Raw genomic sequence first — 26,748 nt, forward strand, 5'->3', positions numbered from 1 at the left:
GCATAAAATCAATTGATTTTCATCCCATACTAGCCTGTCTGCCTGCCTACTACAACCCAGAGTTAAGCTGATGTAAATGTAACAGCATATTAGAAAAATGCTGTCTTCTGTATTTAATGAGTTAAGAGGAGTTCCTAGGGGAGACAGAGGAATATAGGTTGGTAGTTCTGCAGCTTCTAAAACCCAGGGATCACACAGACATCTGTATGAAGCGTTAAGACGAGGTTAGTGGATTATCAGTGTGCTGATAATCATGCGCAATGCATCTAGTACACGTGAGACACTGATCTCCTAACACAAGCCTCAGCCTAAACGTCAGACAGATGCAAAGCGATCGGACAGCAGCAAGTATCTGTCAGCTTAACTTTATAAATGCAGTCGTTCAGAGGGATTCTTGTTGCAACTCCTCAAATGCTGTGTTTTTCAGTTTTGTTTTGATAAGTCTGTGTTCATTTCACCTAGGAGCTGCTCTTCAGCTCTGTCTACCTGCCGTAGATACATGTAACTTAGGCTAGCCATAGTGTCTTTATAAAAGTAAGAGCCAGCGCCATCTAGTGGTCTGCCACTGTAAATCAACGATCAAACAACATACCGTTTACATTTTCCGATGCTGCATTAATAGCATGTCTCAATGTAAAGGAGGTTTGTAATACACAGTGCGCTTGCTTTACATTGATAACTTGCACGGGAGACGGTGGGCACTGCATAGTGCTGTGTGTGTTTAATCTGTGGTGCCCTTGGGGAGCCAGGCTGTATGATTTCAGGCTTGCCAGTCCCCCCTGTTCGGTTTACTGAGTTTAGTGACTGGTCCATGGTGACAACATATACTGTAGTGCTCTATCCCTCCACTAGAGGGCAGTCCCTTCAGGACCTATTTGGTGAAGTGGTTTGGGGAAAGTCCCGAGTGCTGCTCAAGTACTGTATGTGCTGAAGTACAAGAAACAACAAACACATTGAAAACTTTCTTTTAAGATGCTTTCACTGAACACTGAGAAAAACTGACTGCATGTCAGCTGTGCAGTTCCTTTTGAAACATGACATTTGGTACTGCACTAGTAAAAATAATGTTCCCTGTTTGTTTTCCTTGCCTTCAGGAAAATATGTTTCTGTTTCACTTCCTAGGTCATTTGACCTCAGCATTCGGGGTCAAAAGCATCTTGCTGACTGAAGACAATTTCACTCTGCAGGTGAAATGAGCATGAAAGTGCAAGTCTGTCTGAAGGCAAGGTCTGGAAACAGAGCTGTATTTAAGTGCAGTACCATATAGCATGGTTTCAATTGAAAATACAGGCTTGCTATAACATAGTTTTCTTTCCAAGCCAGGTAAAGGCAGATTTAGAGAAATGTGATGATGCAGTCATGGAGGAACATAACTCAGCGCTGCTCCGAATGATTGCAAATACCATACAAAGGTCAGGGCAGTGGAATTGTTAATTGAGAAATAAAATGCAGATGCCGGAAGATGTGTCTTGCAGATTTTAGATAACACATTGATAGCTGGCTGCACCCTACACACAGTTCTTTAAATGTCATTTTAATTTAGTTTTGTTCCCTTAATATTTCCTGGTTCTAGGTTCTGTTTTCAAACTATACAGCAACGAGATGTTTTATAATAAAAACACATAGCATCTGTAACGTTTCTCAATACTGCACAATGCTGTATGTAGCTAATGCCCCACAGCGGGTAAGGCTCATGGAATTATTTTGCTTGCTACAATATTCGTAACAGCATTACTCTGCGACATTGAAAAGATAAAGTAATAAATGTCAAGGACATTTACTTGGCAGGTGTCTGCCAAAGAAGAAATCAAAGCATATTATCAGATCAATTGCTTTTTAATCCCACAGTAACGTATTCTCTTGTTATGAGATGTCGGCTTTGTTAGGGGCTTCAATAGTGGAAAACAGATCAAGTATGATGTGTCTTGTTCTTTGAAATAACATTTCAAGATGTGTATCACTGGGATCTCTGTCGGTCACTTCATTAGTTCACATTGTGTATTAGACTTGCTCCTTTTCAATGTTTATTTTTCAGTGGCTCACAGCATACCTTAATAAATCCCTCACCTTTTTCTTCAGTAGTTGAAACAGAGTGGAACCTGTCAGCAGTGCAGCAGGTTGTGGGTGTTTTAGCTTCTTAACGCAATCATTTTCAATGTATTCTTTGATGCTGACCAAATACATCCCGGGTGGAGAGAGCCAAACTTAGGAAAATCACAGTAATCATCCTGGACACTTTCCGATTGTTGACTTTGGATAGCAGCATCTCCCGCCCACTCATTCACAGCGGGTCATTGGCTCAGCTGGTCAGAAAAGACTCATAAACTGAAAGTGGCCAATTAAGAAACCTGTCACGTATGTACTTAGAAAAAGACAAGCGATTTATTACAGTATTTTGTGAGCCCTCGTAAAATAAACATCCTAAAAGGAGCAAGCCTAATGGTATTTAAAATGAAAAGATGGATATGATTACCAATGTATACAGTTAAATGAGAAACCTGTTCAGTGTATGAATTAAGCTATAGAGCCCGTCGATGAAGGATCTACTTGTATTCTCTTCAAGTAGCCTCTTGTCAGGGTTGCTTTAAGGTAACGTGGACAATGTAATTGAATTGATTCAGTGGAATCTAAGCCTCCTGGTCTTCTTTTTGTTGTTGAATCATGAAAGACATGATGCAGAGCATAATCAGAGCCAATAGTAACTCAGCTTGTAGACCAGCAGCAGCGAATCAGGTGCTGACCTGTGCTGATGTGCACTGGAATGAGTGAACAGACTTCTGAAGGTGGAAAATGATCAGACGTCCGCGGATTGATCTGAAGCACAGCTGATTGCTGTGACGTCTCAGCGGGTGTCTCTTAAGAGAGAAGGAGGACATCATCTATCTTAACTAATGTGCTCTTCTTAAAGCACCCCTGGTGGCCTCAATAGAGCTCTCACTATCACGTCGGAACCTCCGATTGTAAGAAACACTACATAGAGCAAATAGCTTTCTTAAAACCTAGTCAGGGTTTAAATCCTAAATGTTTCCATCCTCCAGGAACTCCACAGAAGCAGCATTTACATTGCATGGTTATAAGGTGCTACTCGGTCAAACATTGTGTTGCAAACAAAATTCACAAATTGATTCAGCCCGGAGGGTAGTGATGGAGCTCAGCCTTATGTCCACAGATATTAAGCTTTGGTTCTGTTGCTTACAGCAGGGGTTCCCAAACTGTGGGTTACTGAAGAGAACAGTGTTGAGTGGCTGAGGTAGGTGGCCGATTGTCATGCCACTGTTTTCAATTGACTTTGCATTTGAAGCGAATTCTGGGAAATGACTCACATACGATTTTTTAAAGCAAGCGATGTCAGCCGTGCCAATATCAAGAATAAAGCATGGTAGAAACTCAATACGCAATGGGGTTGGCATGTAGCCCACCCAAACTCTGATTGGCTGAAAGCACCTCAGCAGTCCATGATGACATGAAAATGATCTCTGGACAAAGGGCGCTAAGCAGTCGAGGGTTGTGGTTTGTTTGATCTGGGCTTTGGAAAAAAAACGTAGCTTTAATTTGTACATGTAGAAGCTTGTATTACACCGACTCTATGAAGTTCTAAACAGCAGCCCGAATGTTCTTTAAACCGTTTTTGTAAAAATAGAACTGTGTATTACTGTGTAATTGAGTAGAATCAACAAGTAATCACGGTTGAATTTGGAAATATAACACCATTTTGGGATGTATGGTCTTTTGTAATCATTAAGACGTTCGGCAGAAGATATGCTTTCTACAATGTAATGGTAACATGAGCATAGTTATCCGTGTTTAACTTGGATTAGTTTTTTAAACATTGCTAGTAGGGCCGTAGCCAGCCATGAAAAATCACAGAGACACAGTGGGCCTAAATAGGTTCTAATACACATGCCAAACCCTTTGGAAGTTCCTATAAAAGTTCAGTATTACATATGTCAGACTCCTTCAGATCTTTGTCCTTTTTTATTGTCTTAATGAAAGGTATCCCCTTTTTTTGATTGTTTGAAGCATTGGCACTAACCTTGGAAACGATTCCACCTTAAAAATTACAGAGCAGCTAGTTATCACAGAACTGGGCCCCCTGCTTGCTCTTGAGAGCTGAAAGCGGATCGCACAAAGAGCTGCTTGGCTCAGCACTTTTCCAGCTTGTTTGAATTGGCCAGGTCTTAAAGATTCCTCTAACGCTGTACCTGAGCCAATGAAAATGTAACGCTGATATGCTACGATTGGATGCTCTCTCTCTTGTGATAGCTCAGCTCAGCGCAGGGTCAGGTGATGAAAGCAGGAGATATTTTTGAAAACGCGGTTCGATTAAAACTTGAAGACCTTGAGTAATAGGGAAGGCTCATCTACAGGTCACAATGAAGAGAACAGACAAGCCCAATCAGGCTGCCCTTACATCACATACAAAGCATTCACAACATAAAGGGCGGCTTGCACAGTGAGTTTATTCATTGGCCTGGCCTCTAGGGATGAGAACTGCAGAGTCTAATGTTAGCTTTGATTTAGAAGGACCGAAAAAAAAAAAACACATAAAGAAGTCCATTAAAAAAAACAAAAAGTTCAGAGAATCCTTTCCAAGTTTTTTTTTGTTTGTTTTTTAAATTATTGTGTTGTTTTTTTAAATGTGCATTTTCCAAACGATCAGACAGGTGTCTGCTCTGGAAAGCACTGGTCATTAATTCATGCTAATAGAGGGTCCTATTCAATACACGTTAAAGTCTAACTGAAGACATTTTTTTTGTTTTTACATGAGTCACTTTTTTTTTTTTGTAATTAAATCAAGTTCTGGTTTTTTTTCCCCTGCATCTTTCAAACCAGTACAAAACAGTAAACAGAGGGTTGAAATATTTATTTACTTGACTGCACTTCTAAATGTTTTTACATTATTTTACCTCTGAATTTTGTGGTATTGTGCTTTAGAAAGCTCCGTCCTTCATAAGGTCTTTCCGTTGGGGATAAAAAAATTGGACACACGTGTCTAAAAAATAGTGTTCAAGTATTTGAAAGACCTATCAGTCTAATGTTCTAATCCAGAATAGAAAGACAGTTTATTCACAGTCTTGAGCAGGCGACCCAGGCGACCCAGGCATCAGTGAAGATCCCAGATATGTATGATTTTTTTTAGAAATAGTAGGGAAAAAAGCCAATGGCCAATTAATATTATGGGTAACAGGTTTGTATTTAAATGAATATTTAGAATAACGAGGGCATGCCTTACGTAAAGATTATAGAAAGAGGTGTCTCCTCTGTCTGATTATTTATATAGGCATGGTTTATTTATTGTCTGTAGCCAGTGTAGCTCATTGCCAGGAAACATCTTCTTTCCACTGGGGACTTTGTGACAGTACTGTCAATCAACTGAAAACTGACACACTTCAAAGCACAGAACATAAAAGAAGGTGCCATGAATAAGGAGGCAATATAGCAGTGCATGCTCAGTACCAACATATATACCCTTGTGAAATATATATATATATATACTCACTTTTGAGTATTTTTTTTGAGCTGATGTAAGTTCTTTACTGAAATATTGTGAAATCAGTTATTTGTGCAATGGGTTGCAGGGGCTTTGCTGCTCAATGCATTCATTTTCAATGGATTCTTTGATTCTGAACAGCAGCAGACCAAAATGGTGCAAGATTTATTTTTCTCCTTTATAATAAAAATTCTTAATTTTTAAAATCTCTGGTCCTCGTAGTTTTCCTGGCCCGTTCTGAGCAGCAATTGCGCCTCCAGATTTAATTTGGATACTGTTCCTCTGCCTTTCTTTAATCTTTGCTGTGGTTTGGACAAAAACTCCACATCAGGGAAGAATATTTGAAAAAAATGATTGTTGGTTGGAATGGTTTGGCCAGCAGTGAAATATCCTAATAGTTTATATATTTTATATTTGTCTGTGTGTATGTGTGAGAGCTAAACTACATATACTGTCCTAACCTGCCTCCTTAATCCCACATTATTTATAAGCAGATTTAGGAATGATGTCTAGTCCTAAGCCGATAGAGTTGTCCAATCAAGCTCAAAGCAAGTTCAGTTTAGAGCGAAAATGATATGGAATCCACTTGGAATGTTTGCAAACACCACAAAACAGAAATATAACAAAGAAATAAAAATGTCATTTGCAGTTACAAATTTAATTACCGGCACAGAGAAGTACATTTTCCCTGTCATATTTTTCACCACACATACCCTGCCAGGTTAGGAGTGAGGATACCAAACATACCAGCAGTATTATATAGAAAACATTTTAATGAACCATTCAGCCCATTCAACTGCTCAGCCACAAAATGGCATCTCGTCAGGAAATGATTCATTTGATAGAAACTATTGGCTTCTTCCCCGTCCGTTGAGAGGAAAAGGATATCACCGCTGGGTGGCAACTTTCAAACAGTTAAGACATTCATTATCAAATGAATCATTCCCAGCTAATACATTCATTATCAAATTAATCATTCCCATGTGTTCTGAGATGGCCGTCCGGTCACTGTCTAGGCCTGCGCTTTCCAGTGTGACCGGGCCTGGTTCACCTCAGTGAGAGAGAGAGAGAGAGAGAGAGAGAGAGAGAGAGAGAGAGAGAGAGAGAGAGAGAGAGGACGGTGGAGAATGCAGGAAAGCTCACGCTGGTTTCCACCGCATTTTACAGCGTATTTCCTCTTCCTGTCTTTCTGAATACAGCCAGGCTTCCTCGCAGGGGGGCTCCTTGCTTTTGCAGTAGAATGTTTTAATTAACTTGTGCCAAACTGACTTCTGGGCTGCAACACCCTGCATTTATTTCCGTCTTATAGTCACCCTTATAAAAGTTTCCCATAGTAAAAGAATAGCAAAGTGTAATAAGGCATAGTTTGGTAAAGCATAGGTAAGCATTGTAAAACCTATGAATAAACATGGCAAGCCACAGTAAACTATGGTAAATGCATTGTATAACCATTGGAAAAGCATGGTAAAGCTGCAGTGGTAAAGCGTTATGAAGGCATTACAAAAGCATTTCTGCTGGGTTCACCTTAATTGACACCGTGGGTGATGAAGTTCTTACACATAAGCAGGATAAATATGCTCTCTCAGTTATCTTAAAGTAATTGTAGCTAACAAATGAGTTCCATTCATCTTACCATTTCAACAGCTGCATAGCTCTTAAATATTCCGTTTTGAAAGAACGCAATATAGCAAATGTGTTTTGATATTAGAAATACGAAAAGAAACCAAATACAAACGTCTGAGCTTCTTTCATGTGTCATTAAGATTAAGAGAAGACATTGAAAAAGACTTACAGTCGAAATGTTTGCCGTTGAATACATTAAGTTTCACTTAGTATATCTACATTTAGCACCAGTGAGTGTTTATTGGTTATGGTCTTTTTATTTTAAAACCTGATACTATATTAGGGTAAAGAACGTTCTCAGTTTCCTAAGGAAATCTTGCACTTCCCAGGTCATGTCATGTCAGCAGTGTCTTCCAGGTCAAAGCATGCCTGGTTGAAAGCATGTCTGTCAATATAGAAAGCAGATGGGGCCATGTTGAATTCTCATCGACCAATCCTGCTGAGTGACCTGAAAACCAATACGCAGTATGAGCAGAGGCTAGCTTATCCTGTCGTCAGCTTGTTTAGGAAAGAAACTGATATTTGCTTACGAATCCAGAACTTACAATGATTTCGATTGTGCTTTTAGTAACGGAAACAAGCTTTTACTGCCTAACCCATGCGGTGACATTTCCACTACCTCTGGTCTTTCTCAAACTTTTTTCCTCTCACAACAAATAGATCAGATAGCCAAATGTCCCTGCTGGTGACGCTGTGACCTGCTTTAACTTCTGTGGTTACAAGCAGTTGAGTTGGGATTACAATCTTTTCTCTAAAGACACTGCTGGAAAGGAGCATCAACATCTTCAACCCTCTCTCTCTCTCTCTCTCTCTCTCTCTCTCTCTCTCTCTCTCTCTCTCTCTCTCTCTCTCTCTCTGTCTCTCTCTCTCTGCCCTTTGCTCATACCACCAAGTGTGGACTGCTATAAAGAACAGATACCCAGGGTAGATCATCCACGTTTTTTTTTTTCTCCAAACAAAGGGGTTATGCAGCACCTTGTCACTTTACTACTTAATTGTATTTCAAACCCTGATTCCTAGTTAATGCCAGCGTGTTAAACTTGTATTACCCGAGGGGCTCACCAGGTAAAGGCACTGCATGGTGTGCAGGGTGAGCGTCCTGGCTGTGCCAAGTCGTCGATCATCGCTAGGGATTCCACAGCATTGGCTCTGATTCTCCCGTAGTCTAAGCAGACAAACTCGGCTGGGACTTTCTCCACACAGCGCTGCCTCGGACCGGCCACGTGACCATCTGGCCTTTGTCCTCCAGGGGCTGGTATCTCGCCGACATCTGCTCTTGAGCTCCTGGGTGTAAAATCATAGAATCAGCCAGACCCGAACACCACTCGGCCCCCGTCGGTGGGAGATCCGGCTTCATTCATGACAATTTCAATAGGAACAGCTGTTAATTGGGGATATGAGGTCATGGAATGCTGGAATCTCATAAATATTCTGTTGTTTGTTGTGTGCTGCTTCTTTGTAACATAGCAGGCTGCCCGTGTTTAGAGTCTCTGCTAGTAGCGATGCAATAACATCCAATGTTGTTATCGAATTAGAAGTTACAATCATTAAGTAAAAGCACTTGAATTGTAAATTAGTCACACATGGAGCTGCTTTTCTTTTCTGAGAACCAGACACAGCATTATTTTGCATAGCCAGGAAAACCGACCAGAACGTTTTCAAGGAAGAGAACTGTGTAATGAAGCAACCAATCAGCATGCAGGCCTAAAACTGACAGCCAATAAGCAAGAGAACTGTTCCGAGGTTCTAAACCCAAAACTGGAAGGACTTTAAGACACAACTGAGAGATGTTTAATGCAGGGGATTGGAAGAAGTCTAGTTTCTTATTAGGGTTATAATTGGGGGGTTTACCTTTCCAAATAGTAGTCATTCATTTTTATTTTGTTAGAAGGATTACTGTACTGGCAAACTTACAGTATATACGGCGGAATATTCCTTTGTTCTAGACCTCATGAATGCTGACTAATCTGTCACTAATTTTACTCTAATGTGACTCCACTGCTGTACTTAGCAGCTGCCTCTTTGTGGTCAAGAAGCAGTGTGTAGAGTGATCAGAGGAAAACAGTTGTCACTTTGATTCATGTAATCAAACGGAGCTGTGTTCACATAAGTTTTGCATTACCTCAGTAAACCTCAGAGAGAAATCGGTTTCCAAAACTCATTTCTGAGAGATCACCTTTTTTCATACCACAATGGATAAGCCAGTGACCACTATTCAATTGCAAATTCTGAGGTAAAACTGTAGGAAGGTAAGCAGTCAGTCGCCAGATGCCTCCATCAGTGTTGCAAGTTGTGGTGGTACCTTTGTACGTTGGTAGCTCCTGCTATTATTAATGTTTAAAGTACAGTATTCATAACAGGTTCACCTCACATTTCTTACAAGGCCAATGTGCTGTATTTGAAAACTCTGTGTATGTACCCGTTTACTATGTTTGGCAAGCTCAGAAGCTCACTTTCTTTGTGCTTCCCTGCTGTGTTCACATGTGTGAGCTCACTCTCGCTCACACTCACAGCACAGGCGCACAAGCTGGTGTGAGTGATTCTGAGCGAGTCATGCTCCCAGAGGCACCCACCGGAACACGAATCAGCCAGCAACCCTGAAACTGGGATAAGCCGAGTTTGAATTTCACATCAGCTCAGATGAATGCAAGCAGCCCCGATCTGGAATAAATGATTCATTATTTAGAAGAGAGTCGTTATTTTTTTTCTGGACAGAGGCAGCAGTGAGGATCCCAAAGGCATGTCAAGTATCCTCAGCTAACCTTTGGCTCAATTCCATTCAAGACGTAAGTAAAGTAAACTAGTTTAAGCGTCTATTTAATGAACACGAGTCAGTGTGCTGGTATCTGCACTCTGCAGACAGTCTGGACTGAGAGACTCAGTATGCGATTATTTTTACTTCTGCAGCTATTGTCAAGAATAGCCACGTCAGATTTACGCGGCATGCTCATCTGTCAAAGCAATTTAAAGATACAGTATCCAGTTTTAAGCACCCCCCTGTTTTTTAAAGTCTGTTTTCCCTACACAGAAGCCGTCTGAGATGCAGGCTTATTAAAACAGTAACTGTGAACTCTGACGTAATATTGTGGGTAACATTTATCAACAGTAATAGCCAGCCTCGCTGTGCTTCAGAAGAATCAGCACAGATAAAGCAGGCTTGTATCAGCGTAGTACACAAAACAGTTCGGATCAACAGGTTTGATTATACACTGAAACAGAACGTCTTTGTATGTTGGCTGCTTTCCTTTATACAATCGCTGCTGCTTTATCGGGACGCCTCAGAGAAGGACAGATATCCTGAATAAGCGGCTGTCCCAATTAAACGAGAGGCAGCTATCACGACCGTAGTCACTTAATGAAAAAAAAGAATGAAGTCACATTATGATTAAATGTTAAATACGTCATTTAAAAGTCAACGTTTTTTTATTTTTTTATTCGTAAACAAAATTAATTGCACCTGCGATATTGACACACCAACTTTCTTTGCAACAGCAGCCTGAGTTCAACATGGTTTACGCAAGTCCCAGAGTAATCACGTACTCACTGCGCTGTGCTACGCACCCCCCAAGCGTCTCACCTGGTAAGGGCACGACCGCGTGGTGAGCAGGATGTCATACAGTCAGGGGAGTGCAGGTTTTTATCCGGGGGGATCCCACAGGAAGCGTTGCATTGGCTCTGACTCTCCGTTGGGGTTAGAGAGGCAAATTCACAGCGACCCCTGCTGGCCAGGCACCCAGTGAGCTGAAATCAAATGCATCCTATTCTCAGTTAAAACCCAGTTAAATAAATAGCTACAGATATATAAGTGTAATACATTTACAAATACAATAAAACTGCTAAACCAGACAATCAGTGTCATATTTTGACTTGCTCTAAATAATATATATATATATATATATATATAAAAAGAACAAGTGTATAGAAATCTATGGATTATTTAAGTATTATTAAAGATGTACAGCTATCTGTGTGCCAGGCTTTCCTATTGTAAGTGACTCTGCATATAATGCACAGTTCACAGCCTACCTCTGTAAAGCGCTTTGTGATGGTGGTCCACTATGAAAGGCGCTATATAAAAATAAAGATATTATCATTATTATTATTATTTCAGTGTATTTATCTGGACAAATATAGCCGACTGATGTCACTGTGACATGTTTGTCGACCTTGGCATCTGTTAAAGCAGGTTTTTTCTTCAAATATGCGGTTCATTTCAGTTTAGGGCGTGAACTAGATCAGGCTTTTAAATTATAACATTATCCACTGGAACCAGATCAATAGTCCTAAGGGAAGTCAGTTGTGACAGCGCAGAGCGTGACTTAGTGCAGGATCCCTTGATAGACAGTCTAGCTCCCTAACTGTGTAATAATAAGTACAGGTGTTATTTTTAAAGCTCTTTCTTTTTTGATGCCAAGCTTAATAGATGCAACTTTATCACTGGCCCCCTTGTATTGAAATGTTGGATATGTAGTTCCTTCCTAGTAACTGTTGGTCAAATGGTCTGATTGGAGCTAGACCAATGGATACTAATTAAAATCTTGGTTTTATGTATTTTATTCTGTTACCGTGGTAATAGTTTGCTTTACTAAATCCTAAAACTAGAAAGGATTATAGCTGTTATGGGTAGTGCTGTGTGATCCTTTGTGGATTCTGTCCAGTCCCCTGTCTGTGAGATGAGAGAAGGTTAAAAGCTCTATAAACCGTGAAAGCAGACGTGCCGGGCTCTTTTGCATATTTATATAAAATAACGTATGGGTCAAACATATTATCATCACAATAATATAGGTCTCTCGTTGGTTGTGGGATAATATATTCTGACCCCGATTCATATATATATTATTTTCAAAGCAGTTATTTTACCACTTCAGTCAGATTATAACCAAAAATCTGCTGCAGATTCAAATGAAAATAGTGGGAAGAGAATAAAGGGAAAAAAGGCCAGGGTTTCTTTAAGAAAATGAATAGTCATCCTTCAGGTACTCTTTCTGTCTCAGTTAGAAATCAGCATTCAGCTCCTGTGCTGGGATTGATCCCCGGCAGCGAGGCAGACTGCGAGTGTCAGGTGCATGATGGGTAGCTTGCCTTTGGGGGCCAGACCAGGATGGCGACGCACCAGAATCAATCGCGAGTGAAATGAGATGGCACGGAGCCAGGTTGCCATGGAGCTGACTCTTGCTGTCCTTCGCTGGCAAATTTGTAAATTAGAGTGTTAGAGAGAGTGAGAGAGAGCGAGAGAGAGAGAGAGAGAGAGAGAGAGAGAGAGAGAGAGAGAGAGAGAGGGAGGGAGAGAGCAGGGCAGGAGTGAGGGAGAGAAAGGGGGGACTGAGGGAGACAGAAATGCAGAGGGAAAGACTGAGGGAGGGGAAGGAAATGAGAGATAGAAGGTTAGAGAAAGAGAAATTGAGAGGGAGAGAGAGCAAATAAGGGGTAGATGGATAAGAGAAGGAGAAATTGAAAGTTGTGGAGACTGAGGGAGAGAGGGAGAGCAGGGGGAGGAAATGGATTTATTAATTCAAAACAACCAATTAACATATATATATAATCACATTACAGAAGATGTGAGAGGACAGGAATACAGAGAAGGGTTTGAGTAAGCATGAGGGAGAGAGGTAGACAAATAGAATGAGTAGAAGGCAGAGGGAAATGGTGTCAAATCTGTCAATATTAATTTATTTCCAGCCCAGCCATCTCAGACTGTGAAACCAAATCCTTTAACATTTTCCATTATTTATTTAACATTTTATCAATTGACGTTTATACAAACTAAAAGTAAGGCGTGTTTACTTAATTCCAGCCTTTAACCTTCACTCTCAGACCCCTTTCCATCACAACTTCCAGCCTCTTCTTCCTCACTCGAGCCCCTAAATAATTTTCACCTCGCATTTAAGGAAGTGGATTTAAATTAACAGTGTGTGTGTGGGGGGGGGGGCTGGATAGTGAGGTGACATGGAAAGACCTGACATCCTTGTTTGGCTACAAATTAAAATAAATTGAATAAAACTGTCAACAGGGAAAGTGAACTGGATGTGGCTACTTGCCCCCTGGCCTTGCCTGTCATTGTTACTGTTCTCAGAAAGATAAGCTGTTTCCTTGGCAAGCACCACTTTAATTTTACCATTAATATATCCATTCCTTTAGCCTTGTTTTGAGAGCCCAGTGCTGGCTGCTGTACAGGAAGACAGCACATCTCTCTACCCTATGGCTAGGAGGCTCTGAACGCAAGAGTGTTTATGCAGCAGGTCAATTAAAGCATCTAGGAAGAGCTGTATCCATTAATATCTGCACCGTGAAAGCAGACTGTTACAAATCAAACAACTGGCCTGCTAAATGACTATTCTGAGATGCTTGATACCAGTAATAATGCAGTTCAGATACCAGACATGAGAAGAACAACACGTTCACATGTCTGGTTCTCTCAAATGAATCCGCTGTCTGAACCGACAGGGTTTATCGGAAAGCATTTCACAGGCGCACTAAATCACAGGAATTCCTTGCTGCCCTTGTTGTGTTCCAGTGTTCCAGTGTTCTACAGTTTTAACTCAGGGATTGTCAGGCACTGTTACTCTCAATGAGGTGGGACGCTTTGGGGTTTAAGGCGATTGTCGTCCCCTTAGGTTTAATTTAGATGTGTGCCACCTGTCAAATTGTGTTTGCTTCACAGAAACGTAAATCTGATTAAAAAAAATGCATGACTTCACTCACAATGGCCTTTTATTTAGGCAAAGAAGTTAAACTCCTCCTAAAACTGTTAAATGCCCCTTGCATAGACGCACCGATGATAATTGACTTGTTATGCTTCTGTTGGGCCACAAACTGAAAATAAAACACAGACAATTGTATAGCTGATGTTTTCAACATGGGCTTTGTAGGGGAGCAACTAATTTGAAGTGTCCTTATAAATGATTTCTTATCAACTAAAAACACCTTTGTGGTTTTTTTTTTTATTCCTGTCGAAATTCTGCATCGTTTGTGGGAGACCAATGATTCAGTTTAATTGCGTAACATGAAAAAACTAAATCTTGGTTACAATCATCCGTGATTAACGTTTGAAAAAAAAAACCTAGCCTGCTCATCTTCAGAAGGTTAACTTCCTGTGTTTTACATGCAATAGGTCATAGGATAATCAGGTCATGGTGCCACCCCTACCATGACACCAGTCTGTAAATCTCATCTTGTTTAAGGTGTGGTTCCCATCTGCAGTCTACAGTCCAATCTGCAACCCAACATTCCTCAAAGCTCTAAGGGCTACACGAATCATTTTTAGTATAATTGGCATTCATAAATTAAAAATGTAATTTACTCAACTTCAAAAGTGATTTTGAGACCTAGACATGTTTAAAACCTGCCTCTGTCATTGGACGCTCGTTGGGTAACTGGCTCAGTTCAAATCGCGTGATACCTCCCTGCTGCCGATGGAACCGAAACGGACTACTTTCAAACTGCTTCAACTCCGTCCCAGTGACAGATAGGAACAAACCATCAGATTATTTCTCAGACCTGATGGGAAGCTTTCAACTGTGGGTCAGTTATGGAAGTAGAAGGCTTTAGTCGAGGAGGCTGGTAGCAGCTTTCACTCACTCATCCTGGGAAAGCTGGTAGAGAAAGTGACTCTCTTTGAACAGTTTATCCACTTTGTGTTAATGTCCACATTATCCTCATTAAAAGCTGTCCGTAACAGCATCTGGCTCACGGCTCTCGCTCTTAATTACTCTACCTATTATCAGTGTTCTAATACTAAGCACAGCTTATTATAACGTGGCAGAGAATTATAGGGATGGCATTATAACAAAAGTCTGTCAGATAATGTCAATATGTTATTTAACATATACCTGGGTAAAGTTTTACATACAGTTTGTTTTCTTTCTGATAATAAATTATAACAAAACTTGGCGCACCAAATGGATTAAATCCCAGTTTTATAGTATTCATTTTCTATTTATATAAAAGTGTGTGTGTAAATCTGAGGGAAGACAAAGCCACTTTTTCAGGAACAGTGGCTGGAAAACTGGTAACCGGAAGACCTACAACTTTGCTGTATCAAACCCCAAGTCTCCCCTGGTGTGCCGTGCAGTGGCCTGAAACCTAGTCTCCTGAAACCAAGTTCCAAGCCACAAAGTGGCTTCATGTTCCCACAGCTTTACAGTTACTAAGTAATGGTTTTGTTGAGTGAACAAACATTTCATAGTTTTAGTAAATGACATCTGATAACTCCAAACCTAAACATCCTTTAAAAGATCTGTGTATTTCTCAGCTGAGCAGATTGCAGTCCACAGGCTGCTAGTAGATAACAAGGATCTCGGTTTAATCACAGACAGTGCAGTTTTACTGAGATGAGCTCTAATGAGATGAGCTCTGGATAATGCTATAGCAGTAATCCTTTTAGAGTCCCAGGCTATTCTAATGAACCTTGTTAAGTCTTTTGACCATATCCTCTTCCAGGTAGCATCTTGTAATGACGACCTTTGGCAACACTCTGTGAAGTGTGAACTCTGTGAAGCATGCATTTATTTCTACGTTCATTTATATTAAAATCACACGAGTAAACCGCAGCATAACATATTCACATGTGAGGCGACATACACAAATCCCATTGATATTTAAAGCCTAACTCCTTAATTTAGTAGGAGTTTCCTGATTTCATCATTGTTATTCTTCTTGCTGAGCAGAGCTTGGTGTTTCATCCGAAAATCTAATTAGATGACAATTTATTGTCTAAGGCTGTATCGAGAATGTTTTCTGTGAACAAAACTGACGATGTTTTGTTCACAGCGCAGGCATCGCAAAAGAAAATCTAAAAAATAAACGACCGTACCCAAGATTGTATTTTTTGCAGTGTTGTTGTACTGAAAACTAAGGGCCACTAAAAAACCAAAGCACATTTGGTTCAAAGGTATGACTGAAGAGCTCAAACAGTTGTGAAGTGGTAAGAAAACTGGTTCTTATGTCCCCCACGACTTGGATGGTTTATATACAAATGTGGAAACAGTTGTTTTAGAGTATTTCTGCTGCAGGAAATTATCATATCTGAGTGATTAACCATGAGAGGCGGTCAGGGTAGAAACAGCTTCCTATTGCAATATGAATCAGACAGCTGTCACGAAGTGAGTTTGAATGAAAGCTGACGAAAGCCTATCCCAGTGTCTCTTGAAACATACTTCATCAACCGGAAAGCCAAAGCCTGACTAAGGCATACTCTTGAACCATGACGAAAACCAGGCCTACCACAGACACCAGAGAGGCATGTCTGAATCACACAGCTGTGAAGCCAAACCACGCCCGAAATAACTTGTGAACTATGCACCGGTCTTGCACAGCTACTGATCAATTGCAATGTGATTGTCCGCACTGATTTAACTGTCCAGGACAACTTGGTTAACATCACTGCTCTTTGAGGGCAATTCATTACAACGATACACTAAGAATGGAGAAATGCAGTAAATAATCGGCATTAGTTTGCAGGGGTACCAAATGATGACCAGCATGCAGAACTGTATACCATGAACTAAACTAATGAAGCATTTCAGTTCAGTATGCCTAGACGCAACTGATGTCATTTAATGAACTGACTACTGATACTTTCTAAGCTTAAGTTGGATTTTTCTGGGTTTTCAAATGAAAACTCGATCAATTTTAAACCCATATCTAATGCCCAATTAATATGTCACCACATTGCTGCAACCCACTGAACATAGCCAGCAGCAGAGGTGAACTATTCCCAGTCGATTTCCAACTCACTGGAGCACAAAGGCCAATGTAGCTGTTCTGTGAGCTCCCAGCCGAGATTGACAATTCAGCACAACCAGGATTCAAACCAGCAAGCTCCTGATTGTATGACTCACCCTACACTCCAACGAGATTGTGCATTTACTAGATGAATCTCAGATTTCATTAGAGAAATCGTATTTCGTGTCTGAGCATTACAGCTGTTTGCATGCGTGCAGGGTGGTCTCAGTTTGGGTGTTGTGTTTTTCAGTTGTGGCTACGTGTTGTTCATCATTCAGTGTCCTTGGTTTAAAAAGCTTAACCATTCAGTGGTTTTAACCACTTTTAAAGACAGAAAGCCTTCAGCGAATCCCCATCACTGATCTCTGTGGAGCTTCACAGTCTAATGTCACACCCAGTTGCAAGAAAAAACACACAGAATGGCAAACCATTATTATTTGTTTATTTAGGAGATGCCTTTATCCAAGGCGACTTACAGAGCAGTATGCATCAGCTGCAGTCACTTACAACAACGTCTCACCCGAAAGACGGAGCACAAGGAGGTTAAGCAACTTGCTCAAGGTCACACAGTGAGTCAGTGATTGAGCTGGGATTTGAACCGGGGACCTCCTGGTTAAAAAAACCCTTTTCTTTAACCACCAGACCATACAGCCTCCTTACATATAAAGGCGGGCTGGTCTTTCTGTTGACATGGGCAGGTGTTCACATGTAGCGACAATACAGTTTGTGAACACAGAACACCTGCCTGCACCTCTGCCATCTGAACTTCACTCAATCTACCGACATGTGAGACTTACGAAGCCCACAGAGTCTCATTGAAGCCAGTGGCAATCGAGCTTCACATTCCCTGATTCCCCAGCAGCATATGTTGCTGGGGTGAGGCTGGTTTCTGACACCAAGCCCCTGCAGTGGATATTGCTGTGTCAGATCATTCCACTGTCTCCTTGTTCATTTTGCAACAATGCTCGCTATGTAAATGAATCACTGTGAGTGTAGGACTGGACACCAACAGGACGGAATGCAAGGAAACAGAAGGGCACTGTGAAAGCTGCTCCACTGCATCAGAATCAGCTTCGTTTTCCGTGTAGTGACTGAATATTTATCAGAGAGATAGTACTGTGTACACTGAAAGGACATAAAGCTAATGAAACCATTCAGTTTACCTTAGCAGGTCTAAAACATCGAAGCAAAGTTTGCTTAAAAAAAAAATGATATTGATAATGTTACCATGACAAACAGTTTCATTCACGTGGTCTACAGGATGTGACATGGTACCAGGGAGAAGGATAGACTTTCCTCTTGAAAAGTCTGCATCTCTCCAGTGAAAGTCCTGAAGTTCTTGAAGACAACGTTTGCAGTTACCTCCATTCTCTCGACACTACTCATATTGGCTAAGCAGGCTTTGCAATTAAAAAGCCCTGTCAGGTTTCTCTTGTACTTCTTCTCTACTCTCTGCCCACGCTGACGAGGAAGTCATTTCCAAGACATTTCACCTCCATTAACCCTTCACTAGTGATGGAGATTCATGGAAATGAGCTGAGGCGTCCTTCTCCTACCAACACTGAAGACATTACTACAGCAATTAATCCTCAAGCCTAGAAGCAAAAGCTCCCTTTAAACAGATATAGACATAAAGATAGACTGGTTTAATAGCCAGCAATCTGCTGCAGCCAGAGCACTGCCACACAATGAATTTACCTGTCTTTGGTCAATACATCGGGGGACAGATTCTCAGCTTTTCACTCACTAAAGCAAACAGGAAACAACTTAAGACAGGGTTTTATTACTGAGGTTTGACTACTATGGTGAACTGGCATCACAGCCCATTGAATTGAGTGGAGGGGGTTAAGGACTGGACGCGAACCACTAACCTTGCGGTGTTAAAGTTTGAGAAGTCCTGGGAGGCCAGGATAAGGCTAAAGGGCATATAAATGAACTCGATATGATAAATTGGAATGACATTGGTACAGTCAAGATGAAATGAAATGGGCTGTGGTCATTTTGGTGTTCTAGACAGTGGAAGCACATCATTTAAATCCGTAGCCTGGGCTTTATTATTGTGAAAAGCAACAGCTGTGTATTCTACCTACCGGTTACCAACCCACGGGACGGATGGACGGGGGGAGGGGGGGGGGGGCTTTATTCTGTGGCTTCGGGCTCCTAAAATAAGTTTCACTCCGTCAGGGGTTCAAAGCATACCCAATCAAGCCCAGGTCTAAAATGTGGGTTCATTACTCCAGTGTCCCCTAGCAACAACGGCTATGGCAGAGTATCTGTTCGTGCCGGTCCCCTCTGCTGACAGAGTGTAAATCTAAGTCTGTATTGGTATGAAATGTCTGGTGGCACGACTGGTTGGCACCATTTCAGACACCTCGCTTGTCTGGCAGCGACGTTTGCCTCTGCTAATGACAGGATGCAGAGAGGGAGAGGGGGGGGAGGGGTATAACAATTAGAGTAAAATAAATGAAGTCTAAAGTCATTTCCTTTGAAACGGGGGGGGGGGGGCATTGAAATCTCTTTTGTTTTGATGTACGCTGTTTTGCTTTGAAATAATTCCAAATGAATCTTGAATCTTGAATCTTGGTATATCATAACCGAGATGGCTGTCAAACTGCTGCTTAAATGCAGTATGTACACACTACAAATACATACATACAAGCACATATATATATATATATATATATATATATATATATATATATATATATATATATATGCAAGAAAGGCATTTTCACAATGTATGAAACAGATTTTTAAAAGGGGAGGCAGCACCTTGCAATCCGCTTGCATGCAGCTCTGTCGTAATTTCACTGTGATTTGCTTCTTTTTGAAGTTTGAACGCTGATCTATATTATCCAGAGGGTTTCTTTCTAAGTCAGCATGTTTAAGGGTAAGATTAATGTACTGCATTGGTGCAGCAGTGCCGCAGTGGAGCGTGAGCAGAATACAAGATCGAATACATGGGGGGGGGGGAGCCTAAAAGCAACAGAAACATGCCTCTGCTTCGACTTTTACTCAAGTTACCCTAGCAACTTGCCAGTCTCTTTCATAATGAACCCGCTCGTGAATTATTTTCAAACTAGCCCGTTTCAATTGTCTATATCAGTACGCTGTAGTCACACTAATTTTCCTTGTGTTTCTTTTTTTTAATTGTCACAACTGGAGCTGGTCCAGTTGTTAGCATCTCAGCATGTATTTTATTCTTCTTTTTTTTTTTTCCTATTGCCGCTACAGACTTGGCACTCAGACGTGGTACTGTCGCTCGCGTCTTTTTTTTTATTGCAACAGAGGTTTATCATGTTAAATAACAATTTATTCGACACACAGCGCCCCTCCCACACACACACACTTTTGCCCTAAAAAGAAGGCCTTAGGAGTAGCTCTCAGCAATTGAGGTACTGCAGAATTCCTGCTTGATTCATTGGGGCTGATTATTGTTGTGCGATGAGGAAGAAAAGTCAGTCGCTTTTTCTTCATGTGAAACGGTGGCAAGGGTCCAGAGGTATCTCAAACTGGCTCTCTTTGCAATTGCCTTTTAGTGACTACAGTATGGTCATTTATTTATTTTTTCCTTTTGTGCAGGGAACACTTATTAGGAAGGAAAAGGGAAAAGGCTGTGACTCCTTTGCCCAAGAAATAATACACCTTGAGGTTGTTTGTGCTGGGGTGGTGGGAGTGGAAGAGGGGTGAGGAGGGGGCGGACAGCGTCTCTTCTCCCGAAGCACTTTAGGAACCTAGCTGCTTTTTAAAGCTTTCTGTGGAGAGCGAGAGAGAGAGAGAGAGAGAGAGAGAGAGAGAGAGAGAGAGAGAGAGAGAGAGAGAGAGAAAGAAAATCAAGCCAAAACATTCTTTAAGACTCGATCTTGGCTCCTTTACAAACAGATGTTGCCTGTCATTTCGTTGTTAAGTAGGCACCCAATTCGGGGAGTCTAGTAGTTCAGGGGGACTGTCGATGAGTTTCTAGTGAAGAAAAAAAAAAAAGACAAAAATCTTCAATCCGTTCTGTTTTGTTCAGCCTATTTTTAGTTCTGTTAGCCGCTTTGGTTTATTTGTTAGTTTTTTACGGCCCACATCGGAAGTTCTTCATACAGTATTAGGCTACTCTGAGTGCAATGTGTTAAAGAATGCTTTTGGATAAAATAAGAGCTGCTTGGTAAGTGATTAGAAACGTGCTTTAAGTGTGTGGAGTTTATTTATTTTGTCTAGTATTTTTGACATAAACATTTTCCCTGTTTATTTTTTTCTAGGTTTGGGTTATGAATTTAGACTTTATTTTCGCGAGGCCTAGAGGCAGTTGTCCAATTTCTGCTGTCAAAGTTTTTAACCTGTGAGTTATTTAAAAAATGAAATGTAAATGTTTTTTTGAGGAGGTGGCGGCCTTAATATTTCTCCATATCTTTTGTTGGCTGTGTTTTCTGTGTGCCTGCAATATCCTGTTCAGTTTGTCTCGCCTTTGTTCGACGCGGTTAGGTGTTTCTTGGCACTTGGCATGCCATCTAATGAAAGAGTTAAAGGAACTTGGCAGCCTAGACTGTGGGTTGAAAGCAAATCTGTTCATTTAAATGCAGGAGGAAAAAAAAAGTTGCAGATGGCCTTACGGTTTTATAAATATACATTCTTGCACCCTTTAAAAGTTGCTCATCCTTTAAGTATTAATTTAGCAATCTTAAAAATATTTTCACGTGGTCGCAATCGTTAGGTTATAATCTTGGAGTTATTTTTTTTCTACTAAAAAAAGACGTCGATAGTTCAGTTTGTAGTTTTAACAACTGGGGGCCGATGCTGTAAGAAGACGGGTAGGTTTTGTTTAAAGTTTTTTATTCTCGGTTTTTTTAATGAAATTTGTTTTACGTGCAGCATATTTCAGATTCGGATATTCATATAGAACTATGTTCACATTGCTCTTTAAAAGAAAGAAAAATATGTATTTTAAAAAAATACTAATTAAAAGTTTATGTGGTATACAACTAAGCATAAGATGTACAAACTTTATTATTATTATTATTATTATTATTATGATGATGATGATGATGTCTAATTTTAAATAAAATAAATGGCACTGTATAGGTACAGCCTCCTTTTAAATCAAGATTTGAAGGTCCTGGGGGGGGGGGGGGGGGGGGGGATGTTGATCCAAACCTGGTCGAGAAAATAAAAAAGTGAATTGTTTTTTATGTTTTGTTTTTTATTTAAAACGTGTTTAAAGGCTGACCACAGGCCTGACTGTTGCATCTGCTCTCAGAGTTGCAGTCAATCAGAACTTGTGACACAGCTGCAAAGATGACCATTTTAATCCATCCACCCCCCCCAGCACCACCATCACCACCCAAAAAAATAAAAATCCCATTTCTGCATGAGACATCGTCTCTGTCTAAAAGGGACGAAGGACATTTTAGAGATAGTGAGGGTTTCAGCCGAGAGCCATTTTGGGAAAGAAAAAGTAATAGTTCCCTTTTATACGTGGCACAGGGCGGATCACAAGCAGTAATCTGTCATTGTGTACCAGCTGCTGCAGAAATACCTCTGTGATGCACAAGGGCAAAAGGGTAGCGCTGGCATATTAGTAAAAGCTAGACTAAAACGCAGAGCACTCCAGTTCTTTTTTAATATTATTATTAACCGTTTAACCATCCAGCTTTTGTTTTCAGCCATAGTTTAGTTCTTTCTCGTTTTAGAAAGGAGGAGTCGTTTTTATGGCGGCCGTGCTGTTAATATGAATCATAGGCTGTTATTCGAGGAAGGGAAAAAGAGGAGACAAAGACGCTGTCCGAACTTGGCAGCCGATGGAAATCGAGTGACAGCCAAAAATCCTGCTGTGGTACAAGGAGAGGGGAAAGAAAACACATTCTAGAGCCCAGTTCAAAAACCACTCGAGCAACAGTGACTGAACAAATCCATTGCGTTCGCTTTTTTATTTGCAAAAGCAGAAACCCTGGCTCGTTTCGGGGTGAAACGGTAAATATATTAACACTTACGGAATGAAGCGGCTGACCTTTGTTTGTTTGTTTTCTGTTGTGCTTAACCTCCTTGTGATTTAGGCTCCAGCATCAGCAAGCTCTGCTACAGTTGTTTGTTCATGTTGAACTAGGGAGTGGAGCGAAAATGTAAAAAAAAAAAAAAAAAAGAAGACGAAGAAGAAGATAGTGACTGTAAAGTAATTGTGCTTGTTTTCTGTTTCTTGTTTCAGAACCTGCTAGCTGCAGACTCGGCCTAGTTCTTCACGCCATCCAGACTCCATTTTGCTGCAGTGCGCCACTCTCGACTGGGTTTGCACGCCTGATTTGGCCTGACATTACAAGTAGGTCTTTCTTGTTTCCTTTTAGAGTTAGCGTTGCTAAAAAAAAGAAAAGCGCTCCTTGCTCTGAACTGTTTTACTCTGAACTGTGTTAGAATAAGAAATTCAAATCAATTTGGTCACCTGTAGATTTAAAAATGGACGCAGTCGTAACTGCGATAAAGTAATGTCTAAAACCGGAAACAATGGCTTTGGAAGCCTAAACTTTTTAAAGTCTTTTTTATTTTATTTATTTTTTTTTTTTTGCCCGTGAGAGAGTACCATCAATTTCTATATGTTTCTGGTAGTGGTGGTTTTGGCATTGAGAAAAAAAAAAGAGGTTTGACGTACCGTTCTGTCTTGTTGTCTTCTGGGCAGTGCACATCATTAACTTCAAAACTGAAAGTGATTCAATTTGGGGTACTTCATTTTGAAAAAGGCAAAGACAGTCTTTTTTTCTATATTTTCTTATTATGGAATTGTGTTGAAAAGTATATGTGTGTATTTTATATATATATATATATATTAGTGCTGGGACAAACACAGGATTTTCATGTTTGGATATTCGCTCATAATTTAAATATTCGTTTGGATATTTGTTTGTTTTCAGAAAGTAATAAAAGCTATTATATGGCTCAGAAGGCAGGCAGAGACAGCACAGCAGCAGGGGCAGTAGGACGTGGCCCCTGTGTGTGTGTGCCTTTATTTTACAGCAAGACGTTACACTATGTAACACATTATCCCAGGAGTTAAGAATAAGCTGTGTAGGACTTACTTTACCCCAGTGAATTAACTACAAAACAAAGGATGCCAAAGAGCAGTTCAAGTTAAACGTTGTTTTGATTATTTCAGAAATAAATAGTACATAAAGTCGACACTGCATTTTATTTATTTTTTCCTTTTTTTCATTCCTTGCCATTGCCGTTTCTTCACAGTAAACAGCGGCCATCGACACGTTTTCATAAAGTAATAACATGAGGTTTACTTGTGCCTTTTTCAGCTTTAAACACTTCAAATAAAACAAACATGGAAATGGTGTTGTAAGATGAAGGGGAAAAAACTCCACATAACAGAAAGTAATATATAAAATCCATATAAAAATCACTACACAACATTTCCAGCGAGTTGGGCACTGTTTAAGCGAGGCATTTCAGAATGACGTGCTTGCCTTTTCTCTGTCACGAGATTCTCATTCACTCTAAAGCAGCACAACACGTTTTTGAGCCAGATGGGCTTCCATAGAGATCACTATACGTGTGCGCACATCATCTGATTTTTTTACTTTTTGATGTCTAAAACTTTTTTTTTGTTGTGATATATTAATCTCACATATCACACAGAGTTCTTTTTTCATTTGACATTTTTGGATCTGTCACGCACATTCTGGTAAGGTGATAAATAAGTGCAAGGTATTTCTGTCATTTCTAGCGAATACAAGCTGGCCAGGAATTCGAAGATTGTTTTAAACCTTCGAAGGTTCGTCAGACGCCAGTCACGTAAATATGTACTGAATACCTGGTGTACAAGACAGTGTAAGAGAAGTGCAATGGTAGAATATGTTTGAAACATACAAAATATACTTTAAATATATGTCCCTCCCCCCTCCAGCTCGTGATAACCAGAGGCAAATTTCTTCATTCGCCATCTCGACAGCAAAGCGCTGTATTGAAAGAAATGTCTCGAAACCCCTCTGCTGTTTGGGATTTTTTTTATTTTTTTTATTTGTTAAATGCCCAGACGATCAAGTAGAAGGCAAACTGTGCAAGCGTTTGTTGATGTATAATGGAGACATGCACATCCAATCTCTGGGGTCACTTTACAATCGTAAATGATTATTATTATTATTATTATTATTATTATTATTATTATTATTATTATTATTAATATTATTATTATTAATATTATTATTATTATTAATATTATTATTATTATTATTATTATTATTATTATTATTATTATTAATATTATTATTATTATTATTATTAATATTATTATTATTAATATTATTATTATTATTATTATTATTAGTAGTAGTAGTAGTAGTAGGAAAATGTGACTGACTGATAACCTGCTTGGAACGGTAACTGTTAAATTAAGTTTGTTTTGCCTCAGTCCGCTGCAGTTAGTGCTGCTGCAATGCAAGCTTACACACAAGCAGCATCAATTACATGTAAATAAACAACGTGTACTCTTATTTAAATTATAAAACATGATTACTGTTCAATATAACATATTTAAAGTACATAGGAATGTTTTATTCCATTTATATAGCTTACCTGTAAAATAATAGGATTTTCAATCAAATGTAAACAAGTAGCTTTGGTGACATCACCAGTCAATTATGCAAATTAATACCACTGTAGGTTTGAACCTTCTTTCGGTAATGTGTTCCGAACCTTCGAAGGTTAAAATGTACCCTTCCTTGCAGCCCTAAAATATATATATACAGATATATTCGTTTTTGTTTTTAATTAGCTACATTCTCTTGCTCCTAAAAACCTTTTTTTTTTTTTTTTAATAGACTTTTCACTTTTGCTTTCTTCCAAATTTATTCCTTTATTTTTCTACATGGATGAAAAGACTCCATACCATTTTTTGGTGCACATATCTGTGTAGCAAAGCTACCATTTAAAAACAATTAGATTAAACTAAGCCTGAAAATGGTTTGCTTTTTAAAATAACAACCGGTATTATGAGCTTACAGTCATGCTTCTAATGATTTAATGAGCGGATTGGCACAGGCTGGACTTGTAGGGTCTTGCAGGATGGAGGCTGGGAGTGTAGAAGGGCTTAGAAGGGTTTAAAGTCTTTTTATGGGTAAAAGGTGCATGGTGAATTACTCATCAGTGCAAATTGACTAAGCAACGTATATTTATATAAAAACTTGTAAATTATTACTGGTTCCATTATAGTTGCACCGCTTCTTTTAAAAAAAAAAAAAAATGACAATTTAAGCAATGCCTGGACCAGTTTTCAGTTTTCCAAGTATCCATGGATGATTAAACTGACCTACAGCAAATGCTGGCTTCAAACAGCTGGTCTTTCAACTGCATGCTTTCCTCTGTCAAAACTAAATTATCCCCTTTGGTCACGACTTTTTTAAATTACATTTTCTGAAATTTGAAAACAGTTTGTGTCAGCTCTATGGAGTTCGAGAAGTTGCCCTGCCAAAAAAAAACCAAAAAAAACATTCTGCATTATAAAATGGATACATCGATAGGAAACTTAACATGGTACAGCTCTCCAGGCAGTGACTGAAGAGGATAAAGACGTCCTCGCTTGCGGATTATAACACTTGACCCTGGTGGTAAAGGTTCCCTTTTAAGAGTTAAGAAAGTGAACAGCCCGACTTAGCAGAGTTGTCAGAACTGAAGCTTTGTGTTGAGCTTCATAACTGACCTCTCTTACTCTACCTAAGAGAATATGTTGCTGGTAGGCCATTAAATATTCAGTTTTTTAAAAAATACCAAATCTCAAAAACAAACAACTGTGACAAAGATAACTGATGGGTTTTTTTTGTCAGTTTATGCAGGTTCATTATTTGCTCATAGTTATCATAGTTTGCTCTTTGGCACTTTGTAAAAGTCCTCCATTTTTTGTATTGAGTAAACTGTAAGCCTAATATAGTTTAATTGGG

General features: G+C 39.8%; 1 long non-coding RNA gene across 4 annotated transcripts in view; it reads left to right on the forward strand.

Annotated features, from left to right (window-relative positions):
- The window catches only part of LOC131707214 (uncharacterized), a 115,311-nt gene that overhangs the window by 62,055 nt on the left and 26,508 nt on the right, over positions 1 to 26,748 (forward strand). For all 4 annotated transcript variants that reach the window (XR_009311033.1, XR_009311035.1, XR_009311032.1 and 1 more), the window contains one exon: positions 23,025 to 23,135. This is a non-coding gene — a long non-coding RNA (uncharacterized LOC131707214). The remainder of the gene's footprint in view (positions 1 to 23,024; positions 23,136 to 26,748) is intronic.

This window comes from Acipenser ruthenus, chromosome 39, assembly GCF_902713425.1.
Source record: "Acipenser ruthenus chromosome 39, fAciRut3.2 maternal haplotype, whole genome shotgun sequence".
Classification (NCBI taxonomy): domain Eukaryota; kingdom Metazoa; phylum Chordata; class Actinopteri; order Acipenseriformes; family Acipenseridae; genus Acipenser; species Acipenser ruthenus.